Source organism: Ceratotherium simum, chromosome 12, assembly GCF_057802395.1.
Source record: "Ceratotherium simum simum isolate JZ-2026a chromosome 12, ASM5780239v1, whole genome shotgun sequence".
In the NCBI taxonomy this organism is placed as follows: domain Eukaryota; kingdom Metazoa; phylum Chordata; class Mammalia; order Perissodactyla; family Rhinocerotidae; genus Ceratotherium; species Ceratotherium simum.
Genome location: NC_141911.1, coordinates 48,772,366 through 48,795,663, shown reverse-complemented (window position 1 = coordinate 48,795,663; position 23,298 = coordinate 48,772,366). Strand labels below are relative to the sequence as shown.

At 36.3% G+C, this 23,298-nt stretch overlaps 1 long non-coding RNA gene across 1 annotated transcript in view; it reads left to right on the top strand.

The window, feature by feature from the left end:
• Positions 1-23,298, top strand: part of LOC147915847 (uncharacterized) — a 51,981-nt gene that overhangs the window by 4,943 nt on the left and 23,740 nt on the right. The window contains exon 2 of the long non-coding RNA XR_015553745.1: positions 12,592-12,633. This is a non-coding gene — a long non-coding RNA (uncharacterized LOC147915847). The remainder of the gene's footprint in view (positions 1-12,591; positions 12,634-23,298) is intronic.

Sequence of the window (23,298 nt, the reverse complement as noted above, 5' to 3'; positions counted from 1 at the left end):
CAGGCAGAAAAGCAGAATTCCTAACAAAGGGTAATGCAAAACATCAAACTCTCTTCTCAAGTACAAATAACAGAATACCATAGAACAATATTTACCAAGTCTAGAGGAGAAAAAGTTTGTGGCAAAAATTCTAACTGAGCCAAGAGTGTCATTTATGTTTGACAATACCTGAAAGTCATTTTTGCTCATGGTTGAGTTCAGAAATTATCCGATTTAATATATTATTTAAAACATACCAAATATATATTGAAGAACAGAGATTGGAAGTTGAATCTAATGAAAGATGTAAAGAAAGGAAAACTTATAGTTTGGGGGAAAAAGAAAAACTTTTGTAAAAGTTTGAAACAATGTTTCATTTTTTGACTAAATAACCATTGTGAATACAGTTATATAACAATGTCAATGTCAAATGATTTTTAAAGGTAAAAAAGGTTTATTTCTGTTGTCACTGGGTTCTCTGGTGGCACTTATTTATGGGTAATATTTCCTTATGTTCCCGATGATCACTGTCTTTGTTAGACTTTGTATTTGAAGAAAGAACCATATTTTTTGAATAATTAATTGCTTGTTTTAGTAATATCTTGCTTCAAATAGTAATTTCATTAAATCCTATTTGGTACAATATGTTACTACCAGTCTTTGCCTCCTTAACCAAATTTAATGCTTGAGATTGCTTGGACCACACAGATAATTTAAAGTCCAAATGACAGGAAGCTAGAATGCTAATCCTTGCAAGGACTACTTTATCCTCTTTGTCTTACCCTCACTCTATGCATAAACATACACAACACACACACACAACTATACATAAATACATATAGACATATACATGTATATATATCTATTGTCCCAGTACCAAATTACTACAAATTTAGTAGATTAAAAAATACACAAATTTGGGTCCAGCCCAGTGGTGTAGCAGTTAAGTTTGCACACTCTGCTTTGGCAGCCCAGGGCTCCCAGGTTTGGATCCTGGGCGTGGACCTGTGCCCCGCTCATCAAGCCATGCTGAGGCTGCATCCCACGTAGAGCAACTAGAAGGATGTGCAACTGTGACATACAACTATCTACTGGGGCTTTGAGGGGGAAAAAAAGGAAAAATGGAGGAAGATTGGCAACAGATGTTAGCTCAGGGCCAATCTTCCTCAAAAAAACAAAAATTATAAGAACAAGAAAGTTCATGGGAAAGAACTATTAAAAAAAACATCAACACCAAGTTATTACCTTACAGTTCTTGAGAACAGAAGTCTAAAATGCATCTGCAGAGATGCATTCCCGCTGGAGGCTTTAGGGGAGAGTCCATTTCCTGCATTTTTCTAGTTTCTAGAGGCTGTCTGTATTCCTTGGCTTCTGGCTTCCTCTTCCATATTCAAAGCCAGCAGCAGAGCATCTTCAAACTCTCCGACTTTGCTTCTGTTATCATACCTCCTTCTCTGATTGACACTCACGCCTCCCTTTACAGGGACCCTTGTGATTACAATGGACCCATCCAGATAATCCACATTATGCAGGAAAATCAAGATCCTTAATTTAGTTATAGCTACAAAGCACTTTTGCCAGGTAAATTAATATATATTCACAGGTTATGGGGATTAGGACATGAACATTTTGGGACTATTATTCAGCCATGTGTGTGTGTGTGTGTGTGTGTGTGTGTGTGTGTGTATCAAGCCATCCTGGTTGCAGTGCAAAAATGCATCAAATTCCCTTTTTTTTTTTTTTGTTATTGGGCTATAGCCTATTTTACAGATTAAAAATCATGTGACCGTTAATTTCCTGTTATCTTGGGAAGAACTGCCACTAGAAAATGCATATGGACAATTTCTCAGTGCATATAGACAATTAGCTATTCTATATAGAATGCAACAATTTACAAATTTCCATACCCGAGTTAAGATAGATATATACAATACCCCAACTTTTACCTTTAAAAGAAGTAAAAACAGATCTATGTAATAAAAATCACTGGCAGTTTAGGGAAGAATTTATCTGAGACAGAAGATATAAAAATTTCAGAATGGATTTTAGGCTTTTCTTAGCTTTTAGAACCTTCCAAATCCCCTCCTAGCATGCAGAAAGTGCTCCTTGAGCAATTTCAACTTCTGAGGTGATTTCACCCAGGAGAAGTTTGGGGAGATTTTTGCCTGCATGCATTAAAAGCACTAAATCCTGTAATACAAAATACCACCTATGCTTCTGAGCTTCCCACCACTGTATTCAGGAAGCTCTCTCATTGAGTAGCATTCTAAAATAACTTTAGGCAGGACGAGATATTTTAACACATATAGAAATTGCTGTTTTGAAAAGCTTTCGAAAGCAACTAACTCTAATTACCAACACCAGCAAAGTAAATACTACGTATAATCATGGAGACGATCTGTGAAAGGAAACAGTCCCAAGACAAATACTGCTGTAACACAAGGGAGATGCAGATGAGAGGGCACAGGAAGCTATGGTTTAGTTGGGTATCCTCAAACACATGAAGGGAGTTACTGGCATCATCAGGATTGATGGTGATGTTACAGATCACTTTCCTGAATGACAATTTCAGACAATCATGAGCTAGAACCTGAGAGCTTGACAGCTCTCTGCAGGCATGTCTAGTGAGTTGTGGAGAAGGGATACTGAAGCAATCGCCTGCATTGTGAGGGCAACACTGCTGCATTCTGTATATCATCATGGGCTGATGGTGATCAGTAGAGGTTGGGGTGCAGGTGCTGGAGGAAAAATAAAATTAAAAAAATGCATACTGATCAAACAGTATGTCTGCATTACAGGCATCTTTGAGGGGAAGGCAGAAGATTATTAGAAAATAGTAGTTAGAAATGAATAAATGTGTACCTGTAGATTTTTCTTTATATATGGCAAAAGAAATCTTACATTTTTTTTTCTTTTTGTAGAACACAGGAGGGAAAAAAGCCCAAGGGCAAGCAGAATAAATGAGAAAAATGAAATGACAGAAAGAATTAAGTCTCAAGTGGCTTGGCTAAGCAAATTTAAAAGCCTGGCTGTGTTCTTAAAGAAAAAACAAAAGATTTAGGTTTGTTTTCTTTCCTTGGGATTTTGGTCAGTACTCGTTATTTATTTTCTACTATTGAGCACAGTTTTTGTTTGTTTATTTTTGTTTTCATTTAAACCAGCGAATCCTTTTAGAGGCACTCTACGGAGACTTACATTCATATGTCCCATGGGGCACAGATGACTTTTTTCCTAGAGCATATTGGCAAAGATGACCAGCATTTTCTTTTTCTTTAGGTCACTTAATAGCTACCTTGTAGAACTAGATAGTTCTTCACACGTTGTTTGGCTCTCACAATGTCATATAGTTACACATGAAATGATCTGGGATCTGTCTCTAAGAAAAGTGGCTGTCAAATTACATTCTCCTAAGATGCTTCTTATTCGTTTTACAGTTTTTGCCCTCAATTTTTATCACAACCTTTTCTAGTACTGGTAAGTGTGGACATGAGAATAATCTGACTTCCTACTCATATGCATATCATCCTGACACCTGCTTTTCCTAAGGAGATTCCAGATTGCACAAAGCTGCCATGTTATTATAGTCCTTCCTGAAAGATTGCCTGAAGTGATGTCACAACATCAGACACTCAGCTCTAGTTGACACTGAAACATCACTTACAGAAAATGGTTGCTTTGGGCATATTTTTATTTGAGCTGTGACAACTCCATCTAATCATCTAAATGACATACCTGTAGAAATAACATTAATCAATATCTTATTCTATTACTCTTTCTATTTATTTAATTATTCATTACCTATCCAGTTTTTTACTTCATTTTTCAGATTGCCCCTTTTCGTATTTATACTGAAAATTGATACAGAATGATTTCATTCTTTATCTTTAATAGCAGAGTAATAAATAATCTTCATTTTCAAGATCAATACACCTACCACGTGAGAGAATTTTGAAAGCTTCCTATACTACTATAATCTAAGTCAACAAACTAGCACACATTTCAATGATCAAAAATAAATGTTTGCAAGAGCAATATACAGGATCAAAGAGGAAATTTTAGGGAAGACAAATCAAGACAGATGAAGTGGAATAAAATTTTAAAATTAGCACATTTATTTATATACTGAGGTAATTGCATTTACATCTCTTGTCATTACTATAAAAATACAAGGAAAGTCAAGGCAACACTCATGAATTATTGGTCTCCCAAACCGTTTCATTTTTTTTTTTTTTTTTTTTTTGTGAGGGAGATCAGCCCTGAGCTAACATCTATGCTAATCCTCCTCTTTTTTTGCTGAGGAAGACCGGCTCTGAGCTAACATCTATTGCCAATCCTCCTCCTTTTTTTCCCCAAAGCCCCCAGTAGATAGTTGTATGTCATAGCTGCACATCCTGCTAGTTACTGCATGTGGGACACGGCCCCAGCACTGCCGGAGAAGCAGTGCGTTGGTGTGCGCCCGGGATCTGAACCCAGGCCGCCAGCAGCGGAGCGCGTGCACTTAACCGCCAAGCCACAGGGCCGGTCCTCCCAAACCATTTCTTACCAACTTTGTCTTTGTTTCCTTCAAAAGGTATTTTTCAACGACTCTGAAGTGTACAGCTGTACCAGTTCTTACCAAAAAAATTTTGAGAATATGCCAGTCAATATTGTTTCTTGTGATTGTATTATATATCTTCTAGGTGAAAAGCCCTTGACCACATTATTCTAAGAAAGAGAAAAAAAGTTTCTGACACCCTTATCACTATCTCTCTTTCTGACAGTCCCAATAGAGCCTCAAACTGCTGCCTGATTTTCCCTCTTGACAACAAGCCAAGACAGCCACCAATTCAAGTGACAGATAGGGAGGTTGAGGGTGGGGGGAAGAAGAGTGAAAGACTAGGCTTAAACAGCAGCTTGAAAATATTTCTCATAGCATAAAATACAATATGTCATATCAAAGCAACGTATTCTAAATGTTTTGGCTAAAATACCTAATTCTAGTCAACCCTAGACTAATTCTAATTATTATTCCTCCCTCTTACCTCAGATCATCTCTTCTTCCACAGTTGTATAGAATTCTACACATTATCATTTGACATTACAGATATCGTTACTTCATTTCAGAAAAAAATAAATTATAGGATGTCCTAAAATTTGTACCCTAAAATGGAATTTTAATTTATGGAGGTGACTGAGTGATGACATTGAGAGGCCAATGCCATTGAAAGAAGATTTTTATTTAATATTCACACTTCCTGAGAAAAGGGAGCAAACTACACCGTACAGGGCCACACAGGGATGCGCCAGGTTTGGTCCGGAGGCAGAAGCAGGAGTGAGGGGAAACCCAGGCCAAAGCTTTTATGAGGGTTTCCATGGAATTGCAAGCCAGGGCAGGGTATACAGCTTGGGACTGAATAATTTGAATATAATAATATCGTAATAGTTTGAATAATTCTGCCAACTTTGGGCCATAAAAGTGGTCTCTAACTACCTGGTACCTGGCCCTGGGATGATTTAGAGACTTGGTGTGTAAGACCTAGATAAGGAGATAAATGGGGTTATAGACTCAGGATTATTAGTTTGCATAGAAAAGGCTTGCTTGTAGGCAAGTTGTTACTATCTTTAGGAATTAGCTAGCCCTGGGAGGGAAAGTCTGTCTGTAAGGCCTCCAAATGCCAGAGCATCAAGAATTCAGAAAACATAGTTAATATAATTGGTCCTGTGATGAATGGATGCCAAATAGACAAATACTGAATCTAAGGAATTACAGAACACTGGGATTTGTAAAAAATCAGATATTGAAAAGATCACTATGAAAGGCAGGTTTTTGATTAGTTAAGACAGCCAAATTTGCTGGTTCCTCCAGTGATAAAATTTCAGTGTAATACCAGGCAAAATAAGAAATTTTTTCTTTTTCATACTTAAAAGCGGCACAAGTAAAAGAAGAAAGTCCGTGACCTAAAAGAATTTGCCTATATTAAATGGTGACAACTGGAAAACATATGTATTTCACTTCATAAGTACATTGAATAAAGCCGTGGATGCAGTCACACACATTTACAGGCCTTAAAAAAAGAATAGTACTGTACAAACAAAAACCTTTACACTAATCTCTGAGATTAGGACTGCTAATACACCTTAGGGAAAATTGTTTTTATTTGTTAATAATGTGATAATGATTTATAAAGTACTGATCCCCTCTGCTTTCTGTTTTTCTGGTGTCAGGCCTGCGGCTATCTGCACATGCCCATTGGTTCTTGTTTCCTCTCTTCCATTTTAGAAAAACAGGTAGCCCTTCATTCCAAAGCAACCTCCACTATCTATGCTCTGATCTCATCAGGATTTTTCTCTGGTGATAATTCTCCCTCTATTCTGAGTCTCATGTATTATTCATATACTCTACAAATATGTATTCAGCACCTATTGTGCTATTGGCTCCACCCAGGCTTTGGGGACGCGGCATCTGTAGTCATTTGAATCGTAGTCCCCCAAAAGATATGTCCACTAGAAGCCTGTATATGTGACCTTATTTGGAAAAAGTGCCTTGACAGATATATTTAAATTAAGCATCTCAAAATGAAATTCTCCTAGATTACCAGGATGGGCCTTAAATCTAATAACAATTCTTTTTATAAGAAGAGGGGAAGACACAAACAGTGGAGAAGACGACCCAGAAGGGAAAACCAAATGAAGGCGACAGAGATGGGAGTTATGCTGCTATAAAATGAGGGACACTGGAGCCACCAGAAGCTAGAAGAGGCAAAGGAGGATTCTTTTCAAGGGCCTTTGGAAGGAGTGTGGCGCTGCCAACATCTTGATTTCAGACTTCTGGCTTCCAAAATTCTGAGGGAATAAATTTGTGTTTTTTAAGCCACCAAAGTTGTGGTAATTTATTTCAGCAGCCACAGGAAACTAATACAGCATTGAATAACTGTCATAGAGATCATATGTAACAGCCTAATGATATACAAGAGAAGATAAGAATTTGATGTGTTGAGATATGGGAAGTGCAGGATATCATGAATATTAATCTCTACATTTGTTGTTTAATTCCATGCCTATATATATTATCAACTATTTTTATCATAAAATTAAAACATAATAATTATTATTATAAACAAATAATATCAGTAACAAATAGTACAAAATTATCGATAATCTTGGAGAGAAATAAAGGTAAAGAGTTCTTCATGTGTATCTATTTTATATCCCCAGTTTCTCTGCATAGGCTGATACTGCTTAGCACAGCACCTGTATTGGTCCTGGGGCTGCTGTAACAATGTACAACAAATGGAGTGGCTTAAACAAAAGAACTGTGTTATGTCAGTTCTAGAAGGTGTTTGTCAGGGCCGTGCTCTCTCTAAAGGCACTAGGGAAAGATCTGGTCTACGTCTCTTACCTAGTTTTGGGTAGTTCCTTGGCTTGTGGCAGCGTAATTCCAGTCTTCACATAGCATTCTTCCTGTGTCTGTCCCTGGGTCCAAATATGGCCTATTTATAGGAAACCTGTCATATTGGATTAGGCTTCACCCTAATGACCTCATTGTAATTTGATCATCTGCAAAGACCCTCTTTCCAAAAAAAGTCACGTTCACAGGTACTGGGGGTATTAGGACTTCAATGTCTTTTTGAGGAACATAATTCATCCCATACCAGTGCCCAAATCAATAATTGTAATTGAGTTGTAAACAGTCCTTGTCCATGACAAGGAAAGAAGGTGATAAAGACATTTTGGAGAAGTGAAAAGATATTGAGTAAGAATGTAATTTCTGTTTAGGTAGAGTTTTCAACGTACAAAAATATTGTCACTGTGTAGCATAAACAGCAGAATAATGTATTTACACGAAGTAACTCCTCTATTTTCCATGACTGACCTAGTTTTGCCTCTTGAGCTTCTGATCCAAGAGTGTAGCTGACTGGAAGAGAAGAGGGAAACTGAAGATTTACAAGGTTGTGAATTAGTGGTATCTTTGATTTAAGACAGGCTCATTTGGGTGATTCTGTCTTCCAGAAGCATTCACTCTGTCTCCAGTTTCCTTCCTCTTCCCTATGCTCCTCCCAAGATCTGAGAGATGTGGGGTAGAGTTCCAACACCTGTGGCAGAAGGTAGGGAAGAGAAGGACCTAAAATTAGTGTGCTGGCTAATCTCTGGTACCTGCTGCAGCTTGACTGGTCTGGCCTGCAAGTGTGTCCACTGATGAAGATTGCAGTTGTTGAAATTGGCATCTATTCTTTTCACTGAATGCAGGACAGTGGTCTTTCCTGTGACTTGTCTCCGTATTTGCCCTTGTTGGTGCCACAGACTTCTCTGAAGCTAGCCGCGTTCTCCGTCCAGCCTTTAGCTAGTTTATCTCATCATGGCATCTGTCACTACGGCAAACCTTGGCAGGTCTTCAGGCTCTCAACTTAGCCAAATCTTGTCTCTACTGTGAGCCATGTAGAAATTTCTCACTCCTTTCCTGCCAAATGAGGGCTAAGGGGTCAAAGAGAGCAAATTCAGGCCCTTTGTGGCCCTCCATAGTTCAGTGCCATTATTTACTATGCTGCAGCTTTCCTACGTTTGCGTGAAACCAGCCTGCACAATGTTATCCACATACAATTCTAAACAGGGAAAGGAGCACAAATCCTTTTTGGCTTTTGCTCAGTATATTCAGTTCTGCCCCATCCCCCTGAGGATTTAGCTAATAGAGGCATTGTGACTTTGGCGTTCTGCTGCCCCTCCTCATTTATCTTCTTCCCAAACGTACCAGTAAAGAAGTGGTGGTATTTCTTTTACTCTACTTGTCTGGCTAAAATGCCTCTTAGATTATATCTTCTTTCTCTGAATCTGAGTTAATGTCATGGCCTAGTCATAATTGATAGGAGTATTGTTTACACACTAAGAAATTAATTCTACATCTGTTTTCATGAAAGTTGACTCTTGATATGGAAGAATCTGGAAACTTCAAACTAGGGATTATCAAAGATAAAAGTACATCGGTTTGATCCTCTAGAATGTATTATTCCCATTACTTCCAAATAACGCCAAAGTTAGTGGCATAGATAAAATCATATTTATTTTCCTTAAAAAATTATCTCATGTTTATAATATTCATCCCTGCATTTTTCTCGCCTTGCTTCTACTCTTACTTCTTTCCCTTTCACATGTGTTTGTTGAACACATATCAAGAGATTCTTATAAGCCAGGTACTGAACTAGATACTGAGGATACAAAATAAATAAAGCATATCATACACCCTCAGATATTTCATGGCTGGTGTGAGAGTTAGACACATGATATTTTAATTAAATTTTATTTCAGTTTGGTTAAGTATCTATATTTAGTCACCTAATATTCATATATATTCACCTAATCTATTCACCTTGGATATTGGCTGATTTAATCTCTTTGTTTTTCAGGTTTGGAAAAATGTGTTTGCATCAGGAAAATAAGCTATATAAATTAATTAACTAAGAAAAGATAATTAGCAGCACACAAAACAAGACTTGTTTCTCTTGAATTATAATCTAATTTTTTTCCATAATGTTGCACTTACTCTAACAATATGTGAGGTCTCTGTGTGCCATACATATATATATGATATATATGATATAGGCACTATTTTAATTAAATAATCGTTTTGCCTAGAAGACCTGAGATGATTCTGGTTAAGATAATTTGAAATATTTCAACACAAAATCAACTAAAGTACTTGCAGAAGTGTGACATGATGAATAATGAAAAAAACAACTCATTACCATTTGGTAAATGCCATTGGAAAGCAGCTACTGATAACATATATGTTATAGTCTCTCTTATTGATATAATGCCATAGAATTAAGAAAATAGAAATTATTGAAGAAGGGAATCAGTACAACCCAAATGAGTAACAGGGATGATTAGTGCTCCCTATTTTGCTGGAAATATTTCAGGTCTTTTTAAAACGAGTTCAGGATTCAGAGACTTAAGGACTGAGATAGAAATAGTACTCAGAGGAACTTAACTTACAGATTGAATTTTAAATTAGGTTATATTCTTTATCTTTTCTCTATTAGTAAGTTGGATAAAGTACTGGCTCTAATTTTGTCATCTTAGAGTTTATATAACCATCGTCCATTTTACGTTAAAGAAATGAAATCAAAGACCTCTCCTCTGGTTAAAATATGAAATAAACAAAACAAAAGCACACATAAATTTCTTTTGGAAGTTTTCTTGAATGTGAATTTCTTTAATTCCATTATAATTTGCCAAATTCATTACCTCAATAAAGTTCCTCAATTATTTGCAGGAATAGAAAAAAACACAATGGCACAAATAATTAAAAATAAAGGATTTGAGATATGGGAACTCTTAAGATGTTGTTTACCACCAGAGCCAATTTTAATAAACAATGTAATTAACAATGTGCATTTCTTGAGGTGGACCTATAGGAAATTGCTGATTTCACCATTTTTTTAACCTAAAGAAATGTCAATTTCTCATTACTTGAACCCAATACAGGCTCACAGAACTCTAATTTTATTGGCCTTGGCTAGAGATATAAATTTTGGACTCATCAGGCTATATAAATACTATAAATAGAAACGGAAAAATACATAAAATGAGAAGAGAGTTGGGAAACATAGACATTTAACATGCATGCAGGGGAATAGATAAAGCTGTCTGGGAGACTGAGAAGAAGCTGTCAACAGCGTGAGTCAAAACAATAATAATATAACCGACTTAACCAGTCCCACAAATAGGTTGAAATAACATGGGTTTCAAGGTTATTCCAGCTGTCAACAGCTTATGTGTATTATATAAGGAAGAAAATTCAATTAACATATTTTACTATGAACCAAGGACAAATTGTGACAATACAGATTAGCCTATTTTGCCAACATAAAAAGGAAAAACAATCTATGCATAAAATACCTTTGACAAAATCAAAAGTGTATTTTTGGAAGATATTACTTATTTTAGGCAAGACATGTATTCTTTTAAGATATAGACCACCATATGTCAAGTAGTGTGCCATCTCACATGTGATTATGCTATTGACACATCAATAAAGATGGTAGCTAGAAGCTATTCTTTCGGTAAGCTCTCTCTCGCTTCCTCTTACTCTTTTTCACCTCCTTTCTAATAACCACCCACCCTCTCCACCAAAGTTGATGATAAACCCACCTTCTGAGGAATACAATACATTTAGCCAAGAAGTGAAATAAAACTATAATATCATGAAGGGAGATTTTAAAATATATAAAAGTAAAAGTGATTAAGTACTTTTCACATTTTATTTCAAATATATTTTCATTAGTTATTTTTATAGTACGATGTCTACATCTTAAAGATGTTATACTTTTTAAATAAGGAAAAAAGTTTTGAATTATATGTTGTCATAAAAGCAACTGTTAACATAATTCCAGCAAGGTTACTAGTTTTCAGGTTTTGAAATGGGAGTTTGAAAGGTTGAAGAGTTAATGAAGAATGTTTAAAGAAAAATTGTCGGAAATCATTAGGAAGCAGCTGGAGAAAAATCCCAGAGATAGTCACAGCTTTATAGGAAGGGTTAATAGAACGAACAAATAATAAAAACTGTCTCTTACAAGCTCACAAATCTACAAAAGGAATTAAGGAGAGAAGAATCTCCCCTCACCACCAAATGGGAGCTATAAAATTACAGAATTGTTTCAGGTTTGATGCCACAGACAATTTGTCTCTATTTTCTCGATTTTTCTGTTGTGGAATTTCATATGAATTGAACCATATAATATGTGGTCTTTTGTGTCTGGCGTCTTTCACTATACATAATGTTTTCAGGGTTCATCCATGTTGTAGCATGTATCAGTATTCCATTCCATGTTATGGCCAAATAATACTCCATCATATGGACACAGTGCATTTGTCTATCCGTTCTTCTGTCAATGGATACTTGGGTTGTCTCCATCCCTTCCCTATCATAAATACTGCAACCAAAAACATTCACACACGAGTTTCTGTTTGGAAATATGCTTCCATTTCTCCTGGGTGTTGTCCTGGGTACATACCTGGGAGGGGAATTGTTGAGTCATATGGTTATATCTACGTTTACTCATTTGAGGAACTGCCGGACTGTTTTCCAAAGCAATTGCACCATCTCCTACGTTCCCACCAGCAATGCACAGGGTTCTGATTTCTCCATATCCTTACCAACATTATTGTTATGTGACCTTTTTGATTCTAGCCATCCTGATGGGTGTGAAATGGCATCTCACTGTGATTTTTATTTGCATTTTCCTGGTGACAAATGATAATGAGCATCCCTTCATGTGCCCATTGACCATCTGTATATCTTCCATGGAAAAACGTCTACTCAGATCCCCTTGTCCATGGTTTAATTGGTTTATCTTTTTATTATTGAGTGGTAAGAGTTCTTTATATACTTTAGATACAAGTCCCTTATTAGATATACGATTTGCAAATATTTTCTCCCATTCAGTGGGTTATCTTTTTACTTTCTTGATGTCCTTGGAGACATAAAACTTATAAATTTTGTGGAAGTTCAATTTATCTACTTTTTGTTACTTATGCTTTTGGTGTTATATCTAAGAATCTTTTGCCAAATTTAAGGTCATGAAATTTTAAGCCTATCTTTCTTTCTAAAAATCTTACTGTTTTTGCTCTTATATTCAGGTTTGTGATTCCTTTTGAGTTGATTTTTACATGTGGTGTGAGGTAAGTGTACAACTTCATTCTTTTACATATGGCTATGCAGTGTTCCAGGACCATTTGTTGAAAAGAATATTTTTTCCCCTTTAGATGGTCATGGTACCCTTGTCAAAAAATCAGTTGATCATAGATATATGGGTTTGTTTTTGGATTCTTAATTCTAATCCATTTATCTTTATCTCTATTCTTGTGCCAATACCACCCTGTCTTGATTACCATTTCTTTGTAGTAAGTTTTGAAATTGGGAAGTATGAGTCTTCCTATTTTATTCTCCTTTTTTCAGGAATTTTTTTCTATCCTGGGTCCCTTGTAATTCCACGTGAATTTTAGAGTCATCCTGTTAATTTGTACAAAAAAAGTTATCTAGGGTTCTGATAGGGATTGCATTGAATTTGTAGATCAAGTTGGGGCATATTGCCATTTTAACAATGTTAAGTCTTCATATTAATGAGCACAGGATTTTTTCCATTTATTTATATCTTTTACTTATTTTAACAATATTTTGTAATTTTCAGAGTATAAATTTTGCACTGCTTTTGTTAGATTTATTCCTAAGTATTTTATTCTTTTTGATGTGATTGTGAAAGGAATTGTTTTTTTCTCAATGTCATTTGTGGATTGACCATTCCAAGCTATATTTTTATACAAATCCCTGAATTATAATTATGAAATCCATTATTTCAGTTATTTATATTTAAAAAACATGATTGTTAGGAAAATATTGAAATAAAAAAATGAATAACATCTTTTTATCTTTTGATTCCAAAAGTAATACATATTAATTGGAACATTTTATGAAATGTTACAAAATAATTAACTTATTGTCTAAAAGTAACTACAAACATTTTGGTGTAATGTCATTGAGTTTCTTGGCATAGAGACAAAATATAAAAAGAAATATATAGATGTAATATATAGAAAAATACATAGATATAAATGTTAATGTACCTATATAAAACTTTATATCCTGCATTTTGACTTATTTTTATATCAGAGCATCTTCTCATATTAAGTAATATTCTTTAAAAATGTCATTTTTGAAGAGAACATACTACTCCATATGGATAGGTGGCATTTAATCCTTCACCTACAGGAAACAGTTAAGTTGCTTTCAAATTTTACTATTACAAATAATATTTTAATGAAAACCCTTTTATTTTTTATAGCTTTATGGAAATTTCATTTTTTTTTTTTTAGCATGACATAGTAGAAGTAAAATTACTGGGCCTAACATAAAAATAATATTTTCTTCTAAAAAATGTAGTTTTCTCTATATTTAATTGAAATATACATTCCTTCAACTTTAGCTTAGCTTTAAACACTCCTAAAATCCCAGTTCACAGATGGTTTTTTCCAGAAGTTTCTCCCTCATATACCCAACAAAAATAACATATCTATCATTTTCTATATATTTATGACACTTTCTTGTATCATTGCTGATTATTTCTTCTTGCTATATTGTCTTTGTCCCATGTTATATCCTATTTCTTCAGAGCCTATTTCAAAAAGACACTTCTTCTACAAAATTTTCCATGATTTTCTTTGCTTTGAATAACCTATGTAACCCTTCTCTCTCACTCTCTCCTCTGGCCGTGAGTTATTGGGGTCTATTTCTTTTATCCCCTACTAAACCATGGTTTCCATAGTATTAGTATCATTATCAATGCATATTTTCTTTATGCATAAAAGAATCTCAAGTACTTGTTGCACAAATAAATTAATTACATCTGTATGTTACACAAAATTGCAAGGGGTTTTGATCTTACAGCACTTCCTACTTGTGATAATTCATTCTGCAGCAAGTAAACAACTTGCAAAAAAGAAAAACCTGTGAACTGATTTTGTTAATTTGAACCATGTGAATCTTAGTACATGTTCATCGAATTGTGTGTTATGATGTTCTCAAATATCAGGACACTGTGAAATCAAGTGTAGCAATATGCTCGGTATTTAAATCTCACTAATGATAGAACTTAGTTTTGCAATTATGACTTATTCATCTTTGAATATTAATTACATTTGATAATAATATCTAATATCTATATTGAGAGCAGGTTAGCGTATGCATAATTAATTGGGGAGGAGGTTAGAAATCAATATTTATAAACTATGATGTTCAGTCTTTCTCATTGTAAATATCACTGATAAGTTTATAGGAAATCCATTTTGGACTAATGTTTTGAAGGAGAAAAAAAAAATTCATCCTTATTATTTCACTCCCTAAAACTGGAAATTGTTTTGTTTTCAAGAAAATAAAGGATTTTTTTAAATAAAGCTTTCATTTATGTACACTTTTGTTTTGGGTTTTGCTACATCAGTTATTCCTCTCGAACCTCTATTTATGGAGGTTACCCTCTGGTGGAATGAAGTAATTAATTTGAAGAGGAAATACATTCAAAATCAGAATGTCATAAGATGGAAAGCTTCTTTACTCATCTGTAAAATTGCTCCCTTTATCAAAAAAAGAGAAGGGGTGCAAACAATCCAGGAGACAGCTCTTCTGGGGAGTGAAGACAGTGTATAGAATACATATTTAAAAATAAGCGAGGAAGAAAAAGTTTTTGCCACCTGTAATATTAACAAGCCAAATATATTTGAGGACACCAAATGGCACAAAGAACATAATTTTCCTGATTGCAGTTTTGTTTTTGATTTTTACTTCCTAACTTCTGATTCTTATTTATTAGACTCTTCCTTTTACCCTATTTTATACTTCTAGGATAAGAATTGCTATGTGTAAATGGAATAGCAGTCATCTTATGCTTGTTTTGTAGACTGAAATTCCATTTCTTCCCTTCCGAGCAGGCACAAATTCATACTAGTTCGTTTGTTAAAGAGAGGTGATGGAAAAAAAGAACACACACACACACACACACACACACACACAAAGCAAAATTGTGTATGTTATTGGTAAAGGATGTCCCTGTACTCATATCTGTTTGACTCCAAAATGCCCAATGGACAAATGCAGAGCCCTTCTCTGTAAAATATATTATGTACAAACTTTACCTTATGTATCTCCTTAAATCAAAATGACACAGATTGATGAATATCGTTTAGATTTCTCTCTTTTAAAACACTGTTGGGTGGCCAGCCCAGTGGCGTAGTGGTTAAGTTTGCGCACTTCGGCGGCCTGGGGTTCGTGGGTTCAGATGCCGGGCATGGACCTGCACACTGCTTATCAAGCTATGCTGTGGCAGCACCCCACATAAAATGTAGAGGAAGATGGGCAAGATTTTAGCCAGGGCCAATTTTCCTCAGCTAAAAGAGGAGGATTAGCAACAGATGTTAGCTCAGGGTTAATCTTCCTCACCAAAAAGAAAAAACATAGTCAGGTCAAGTGATGCCAAATCTCTAATGAGTAGTAGTTCACTGCAGTTTTTATCAAGGTCCTGAAGGTTTTTGTTGTGGTGGTTTTCTAATAGTGCATCACTATGAAAACTTGGGCATTTATTTGAGATGTACATTTAAAATGTCTATGCTTTATATCCGTGACCTTGGTCCCACTGAGTCAATGAATTTTAGGTTTCACAATGTATTTTATATAAGAATGAAATCATCCTAAAAGCCTTTAATAAGTATAATATTTACCACACTATATTTTATACTTCTGTTTTCTTTTCTGAGTTTTACAGTAGATTATGAACTCATTGGTGGAAGGGATTATACCTTTTACAATGTTGAATTGTATGACTTTGCCAATTTTCAACTATTTTTTACTTACTAAAAATAACAATATCATATGACAACTTAATATACTTACCTCTTCAGTGCCTAACTCTATTTAAGGAACATAGTAACTATTCAGTTGTTTGATGGGTAAATGAAAAAATGAATGGCGACATACATTCTAAGAATTCTTTTTTTTTTTTTTTTTTTTTTTTTTTTTAAAGATTTTATTTATTTTATTTTTTCCCCCCAAAGCCCCATTGGATAGTTGTGTGTCGTAGCTGCACATCCTTCTAGTTGCTGCATGTGGGACTCGGCCTCAGGATGAACGGAGAAGTGGTGCCTCGATGCGCACCCGGGATCCGAACCCGGGCCACCAGCATCGCAGCGCGCGCGCTTAACCACCAAGCCACAGGGCCGGCCCTAAGAATTCTTAAACAACCTGAGTGTGTTTTCCTACTCTTTTGTTTCCTTGTTCTTATTCACTGAAGAAGAAAAATAGAAAACAGAACTCTTGCTTGCCAGGTAATACATAAAAAAACTGTCCATCTGCTCCCCTGATACCACACACACACACACACACACACACACACACACACGCACAAACACAAACAGCCACACAGCCCAGGAAATCTCACAGGCACTTCGCATAGATTATTTTCAGCATACACTCCACCTTGCATGCTGCACCGGGAAGCTTGGATCTTGTCCAGCCATACATGTGAACACAGGAGAAATAGATACATATGTATCTCCTCATAGTAAGTGCCTGGTGTCTGGATCTTCTTCCTGATTAGAGCTATGTGACTAAGTGTGGTCCCCTCTGACTCAACCTTCCACTATCCTCCACTTTCTCAGAAATTCTGCTCCTGCAATCAGTAAACTGCACTGAGTCTTCAGCTTCTTTCTTCTGTCCACTTATTTGCTTTAACCGAATTCCAGCCCCTACTTGGAAGCCCTCTCTGGGGTGGGGGTTCAACCTTTCACACTTCTCTTATATCAAAGGTTTCCTCCTAGTATCCCACTACCACCCCCCGCCCATGTCTAAACCACTGTGTCTTCACCCTGTGGAACACCCCTTGCTGTTTGGAATCTCACGCCATCCAGCACCTTGGCATGAGCTCTCCTTTCATCACTCACACTTAGCAAGCCCAAGTCATGGATAAACGTAAATATCTGCCTTCTCCATGTCAGCACTCTGACAATGCTAGGAAAAGAAAAAGCATATCCAGGAGAATCGGTGTTAAAGTCAAGATTGCTGATCTCAACTAGACACCTGGCACTGCTGGCAACTTCTTATGTTCAGTTTCTCCCACTTTGAGAACAAATTTTCATACATGGGTCACTCTCCTCAAATCTGTTCCCTCATTCTCAGCTTGATAACATTCTGCCTTAACAACACTAAACCTTTAAACATGCCAGCATGTTCTATCTTTCCTTGTTCCTTGCCTCCTCTTATAATAAGAGCCGTGTTCCTCTTCACATCTAAGGTCTCCATTCTCTGCCTGAAATCCTCCTGAGCTAATCTCATGATTTTATCTGCACTCTATCCACAGCGTCCTTTCTTTTCACCACTCCCTCTCCTATCCCACTCTGATGATCCTTTGGCCACGCCAGGATCACCAATACACTGTCTCTGAAGCCTTCATGCGCTCTCTTCCCTCCTTATGCAGCTTAAATTCAGGGCCAATCATTGAAATCATACCCTCTTGCTTATACATTGACTCCTTTACCCTCTTGCTACAGAGTACTTACTTGGTGAAACCACAAACCTGGTTACATCCAACCCTCAGTTTGTTCTGAGCTTGCTCCCTGCAGCTGAACGTGGCTGGAGAAAATTATTGAGTCATGCAGACTGTGCACAGTTTACATTTTTGGCATGAACCACAAATGAAACTTTAATGCTGCATTCCAATCATACTAAATTTACTTAGTCCGTACACACCCCCATGCTTGAAAATTATTTGCTCCTAGATAAATGTTTTGCCATTCTCCTCTTTTCTCAAACATCCTTTCTAAATTTCTCAGAATACAACCACTTCTCATCATTTCTGCTTCTATCACGCTGGTCCAGGACCCCATCATCTTTTATCTGGATACTGTTGTAACCTCGTGTCTCTTTCCAATGGCTATGGTCTGATGTTTGTTTCCCCCCAAATTCATATGTTGAAACCTAATGCCCAATGTGATGCTATTAGGAGGTGAGGCTTTTGGGAGGCGATTAGGTCATGAAAGTTCTGCCCTTATAAAAGATGTCCAAGAGAGTTCTCTTACCCCTTCTGGCATGTGAAGATACAGTGAGAAGTTGGCAGTCTGCAACCCAGAAGAGGGCCCTCACCAGAAAACAACCATGCTGGCACCTGATCTTGGACTTCCAGCCTCCAGAACTGTGAGCAGTATACTTCTACTCTTTATAAGCCACTCAGTCTGTGGTATTTTGTTATAGCAGCCTGAACAGACTGAGACGCCAACACTTCTCTCAAATGTCTATTCTCAACACAGAAGATATGAATATAACACAAACATACATATAAATTACAAATATAAATTTGATAATATCATTCCTCCAAAACCATTTAGTGGTTTTCCATTTCAATCAGAGAAATATTCAAAGTTTTTCAATGGCCTACAAGGTTCTATATAATCTTGGCCCCTCTTTATTTTTGTGCCATGTCTCCTACTCTCAACTTTGTTCTCTTTCTCTATCTCAGGTCCTGCCTAAGGACCTCTGTCATAGTCATTTTCTATTCTTGAGATATTCTTCCCTCAAACACTTGAATGGCTAAATCTCTCACCTTCTTCATGTTGTCTTCTCATTGAAGGCTGACAATGACCTAATTTTAAATTGCAAACCCTACTCTCAGCTTTCCTGATCCCCCTATGTGCTTTATTTTCCATAGCATTTTACTGCTTATAATGTGCTGGTGTTTTACTTGTTTATTATGCTATTACTGATTTTACTTGTTTCTTTACCGTCTTCCATTGATAGAATGACACCTTTTCTGTTTTTTAACTTTTACGTCTGAACTGCCTAGAACAGATCCTCACACAATAACACTCAAATATTTGATGACAATGTAGACGAAGTGATAAGATCGGTCCCTCCACCTTCTCTCACAATTCCATTTATCTTATCTACTGCTGAGGTTATATTAAACCTTGTACTAAATCTTACATCTGTTTCATCCTGTATCTTCTACTTCTCCCTCTGTCCTCATCCCCATTACCATTTATAGCTCAAGTATCCATGATCTTGAAAAAAAAAAAAAAAACCCTTCCTCAGTCCTAAGCCAACTTTATCTTTAGTATTAGCTTTTTTCTATACTTTCAAGTCAAAATTCTTTAGAAAAATAGGAATAATTATTGACTCCATTTCCTCATCCCATTTAAACCTCTACTCCTACTTCTTGCTCTGAACTTCATCATGCTTACTTAGAATACTTTTTCCCGCTACTTCTAAACCATAAGTTCTCTTGGGTTTTCTTCTACCGCACTCCCATCCTGTTCAGCGGAAGATTCCTATAGTAGACTGTTAGTATTTGAGCCCCTCAAAGATCTGTCCTAGATCCTCTTACATTGTCACTCCTCACTTTTTCCCTGGACATCTCGTCCATTTCTACACCTTCAATTGTTCCCAGATACCAACATCTTCTGAATTTACATCTCCAGCCCAGACCTCTCTCCTGAGATCTGGAACCACACTTTCCATATAAATGCACCAAGGGCATCTAAAAATATGTTACACTAATTATTCATCTTGTCTCGCAAATCTCTGCTCCTTCCTCCATGTTTCCTATCATTGTGTACCATATCATGAATCATTTACTCTAACACTCAGGCAGTGAGAACTGTCAGTTCTACATCTTTAATTATTTTGTGACACTAGTCTTTTTTTATTCCTCAATCTTCACTACCACTGTCTTTCTCTGTGACTGTCATCTCTTGACTGAATAATTTTTATGTTTTTCTCACTTTAAGTCATTTTCCAATTCTACAAAGAGTTATCTTACACATCCAAATCTTATCATTACTTTCTCTGATTAAATTTCTTAGTGACTCCATGTTCCCCACTTGGCATAATGTAAAGGACCATTTAGATTAGAATCTGGTCTCTGCGTCAGTTTCAAGCCTCATCCTTCTTAATTACCTATACCCCTCCCCGGCATTCCTCCTGCACTGAACTACTTGCAATTCCCTGGATGTAACAGATTTCCTCTCTCAACTCTGGTCCATAGTACCTCATCTTGCCTCATATGAACTGCATTTTCCTCAACACATGAGCTCCACTGGTACTCTCCATCTACATTTTTATTGACATGACACGTTTTCCTTCAGGTCTTAGTCAAGACAGCCTTTTATTTGTGAACTCTAGGTGAGTTTTTCCTCTTTATGCTACTGTTCATGTTGTACTTCTGACTTCTCACTTCTCACACTAATTATAATCAATTTATGAGATGTATTTTTTCTCCACCTGACAAAGCAGGTAGAAAACAACACTTATGTATAATGCCTAATATATTACCTGGCACATTTACTTTTTATTTTTCATCAAAAAAATTAATATGGTGATTATTATGCTTCAGGTGTAATAAATTAACTAATCGTCATAAAAATTCTGAGTTAGGTGGCAGTGTTATTGCAATTTCACAGATGAAAAAACTGAGGCTGAGAAAAGTTAACGAATTATAAAAGGTCAAGCAATTAAGTGGGTAGATAAGGTTAACTATTATTTGCTCACAAATATTATTTACTCTATAAATAAAAAAATGGATGACTTACGGCATGAGTGAACAAAATTTCCCTTTACTCAGATTACTAAATATTTGATACTAGAGACTGGGGTACACTTTTCAAGACTTGGTCTCTCTTCCCTATGGATGATTTTTTTTTCCCCAGGAAGTTACTCAGTCTCTCAGGCAAATATATTTCTGGCAGTCCACCTGCCAGTATGTGTCTTAATCTGAGCAGTAAACACAACAGGCAAAATTGGAACATTGGTTACATTAAGTTGAAGAGACCCCTTAATTACTGTAAGAGACCTTTTCCTGTGAATAGTTGTGCAGACTGTGTCCAGAACAAGGGCCTCTGGCCAAGGGGGCTAAAATCCAGCCCAGAATGAACTGTCATTTTGGAGGAAGAAATGACATTTTTAACTAATTAATTTTCCCAGCAAGCAGGGGCATGTTTTCCAATTAGTCTGCCAGACTGGGTGTTTTTTGTCTTCCAATTTTATTTTCCTTCTAATTTTTTACAAGGCACCATATATGCTAGCAGATAGCCTGCCCAAGAGGGCCTAGATATTTAGGTGTATATTCTTTTCCAAGCCACAGGTCCTTGAGAAAGTTCCTTAAAATCAATTTTCTCATTTGGGGAATGGAGGTAATATAATATCTCACTCACAGTATTTGCTAGCTATCACCAGCTAATAATATGTTAAAAACATGGAATGATATAATGCATACAAAGGGACCAACACTTTGTGCTACATATAGTAACTACTCCATAAATATTGGCTCTTATCTTTAATATTTTTATTCCTTTAATGTCATTATTATTATTTTCTTTTAAAATTTTTCTTATAGGCATTGAATTTTAGCTTTGGATTGTGAAAACTGATAAAGATTAATGAGATAAAGCACCTCTGAAGTTTTGATAAAACAAACATTGAGACAGCAATCCCTCTCTAACACCATTCTCCAAATACTAGTACAGTACAAGCAAAAATTTGTTTTTGCATGTCCATTCTCTACTCAGAATTGCTATTAAACTGTCAAACAAAATTAAAAAATTTAGCATAAACAGTAGTGAAAAATGAAGGTGCTTTCTGTTCCTAAATTGGCAAATTTGGATAAATTTCTGAGCAATATGTCACAGACCATTCTAGACCAAGGGTAGCTATCAAGAAGAACCTGAAACAAGGTCTCAGGCGTATGTATCTGCAATGTGTGGTAGGCTGAATAATAACACCTCAAAAATGTCCAGGACTTAATCCCTGGAATGTGTGACTATGTTACTTTACATGGTAAAAAAAGATTTGCAGTTTTGAGTAAATTAAGGATCATGGGATGAGGAGACTATCCTGGATTATCTCGATGAGCCAGATGCAGTTACAAGGGTCCTTACAAGTGGGAGGTAGGAAGATCAGAGTCAGTAGAAGGAGACATAACAACAGAATTAAGAGAATAGAGTGATGCGAGGAAGGGTATCATGAGTCAAGGAACGAAGGTGACCTCTAGACACTGGAAAAACCAAGGAAACAGGTTCTCCCCTAGTGTCCCCAGAAGGAACAGCCCTGCCAACATCTTGAATTTAGTCCAATAGAACTGATTTTGGATTTCTGACTTCCTGAACTATAAGATAATAAATCTGTGTTGTTTTAAGCCACTAAATTTGTGGTAATTTATTACACCAGCAATAAGAAACTAATATAGGAGGTGATCCCAGACAGCAGAGTAAGTGAGCTGGGAAGTGAGACAGGAAAAGAGGAAAAATCAATATCATCATCAGTCAAGTTACTATTGCATATATCTGATACTTGATTCTTTTGGATAAATCTGGGAGCAATGTAGAATACATAGCTCTGAGTTTTCTACTCCCCACGAAGTTATGAAAAAGCTGGGGGTTTTATGCACAAACATCCATCAGTCATCTGTTGAGGGGTGATTCTGAAGGTATTAGTTTCCTGGCACTTCTGGACTGCTATGTGGGCAGGTAAAGCAGGCTCTACTGGCTAGAGAAAGCCCATGGGTAAGGAACTACAGGCGTTGGTATTTGGAAGTCTACCTGTTGTACCCTGAAGCATAATTAAGAGAATGTTAGCAGGGCACTGATAGCGTCTACAAAGGTTTCTAATCTGTGTTTACTTGCTGTAAGCCAATGAACTGGATGAACTTAGGAATTGCTCATATATTTTAGTGTTGCTTACACACACACACTCTCATAAATACATATATATACACACACTTATTTGAAATATAATGCTATTATGGAAGGAACTCCTCA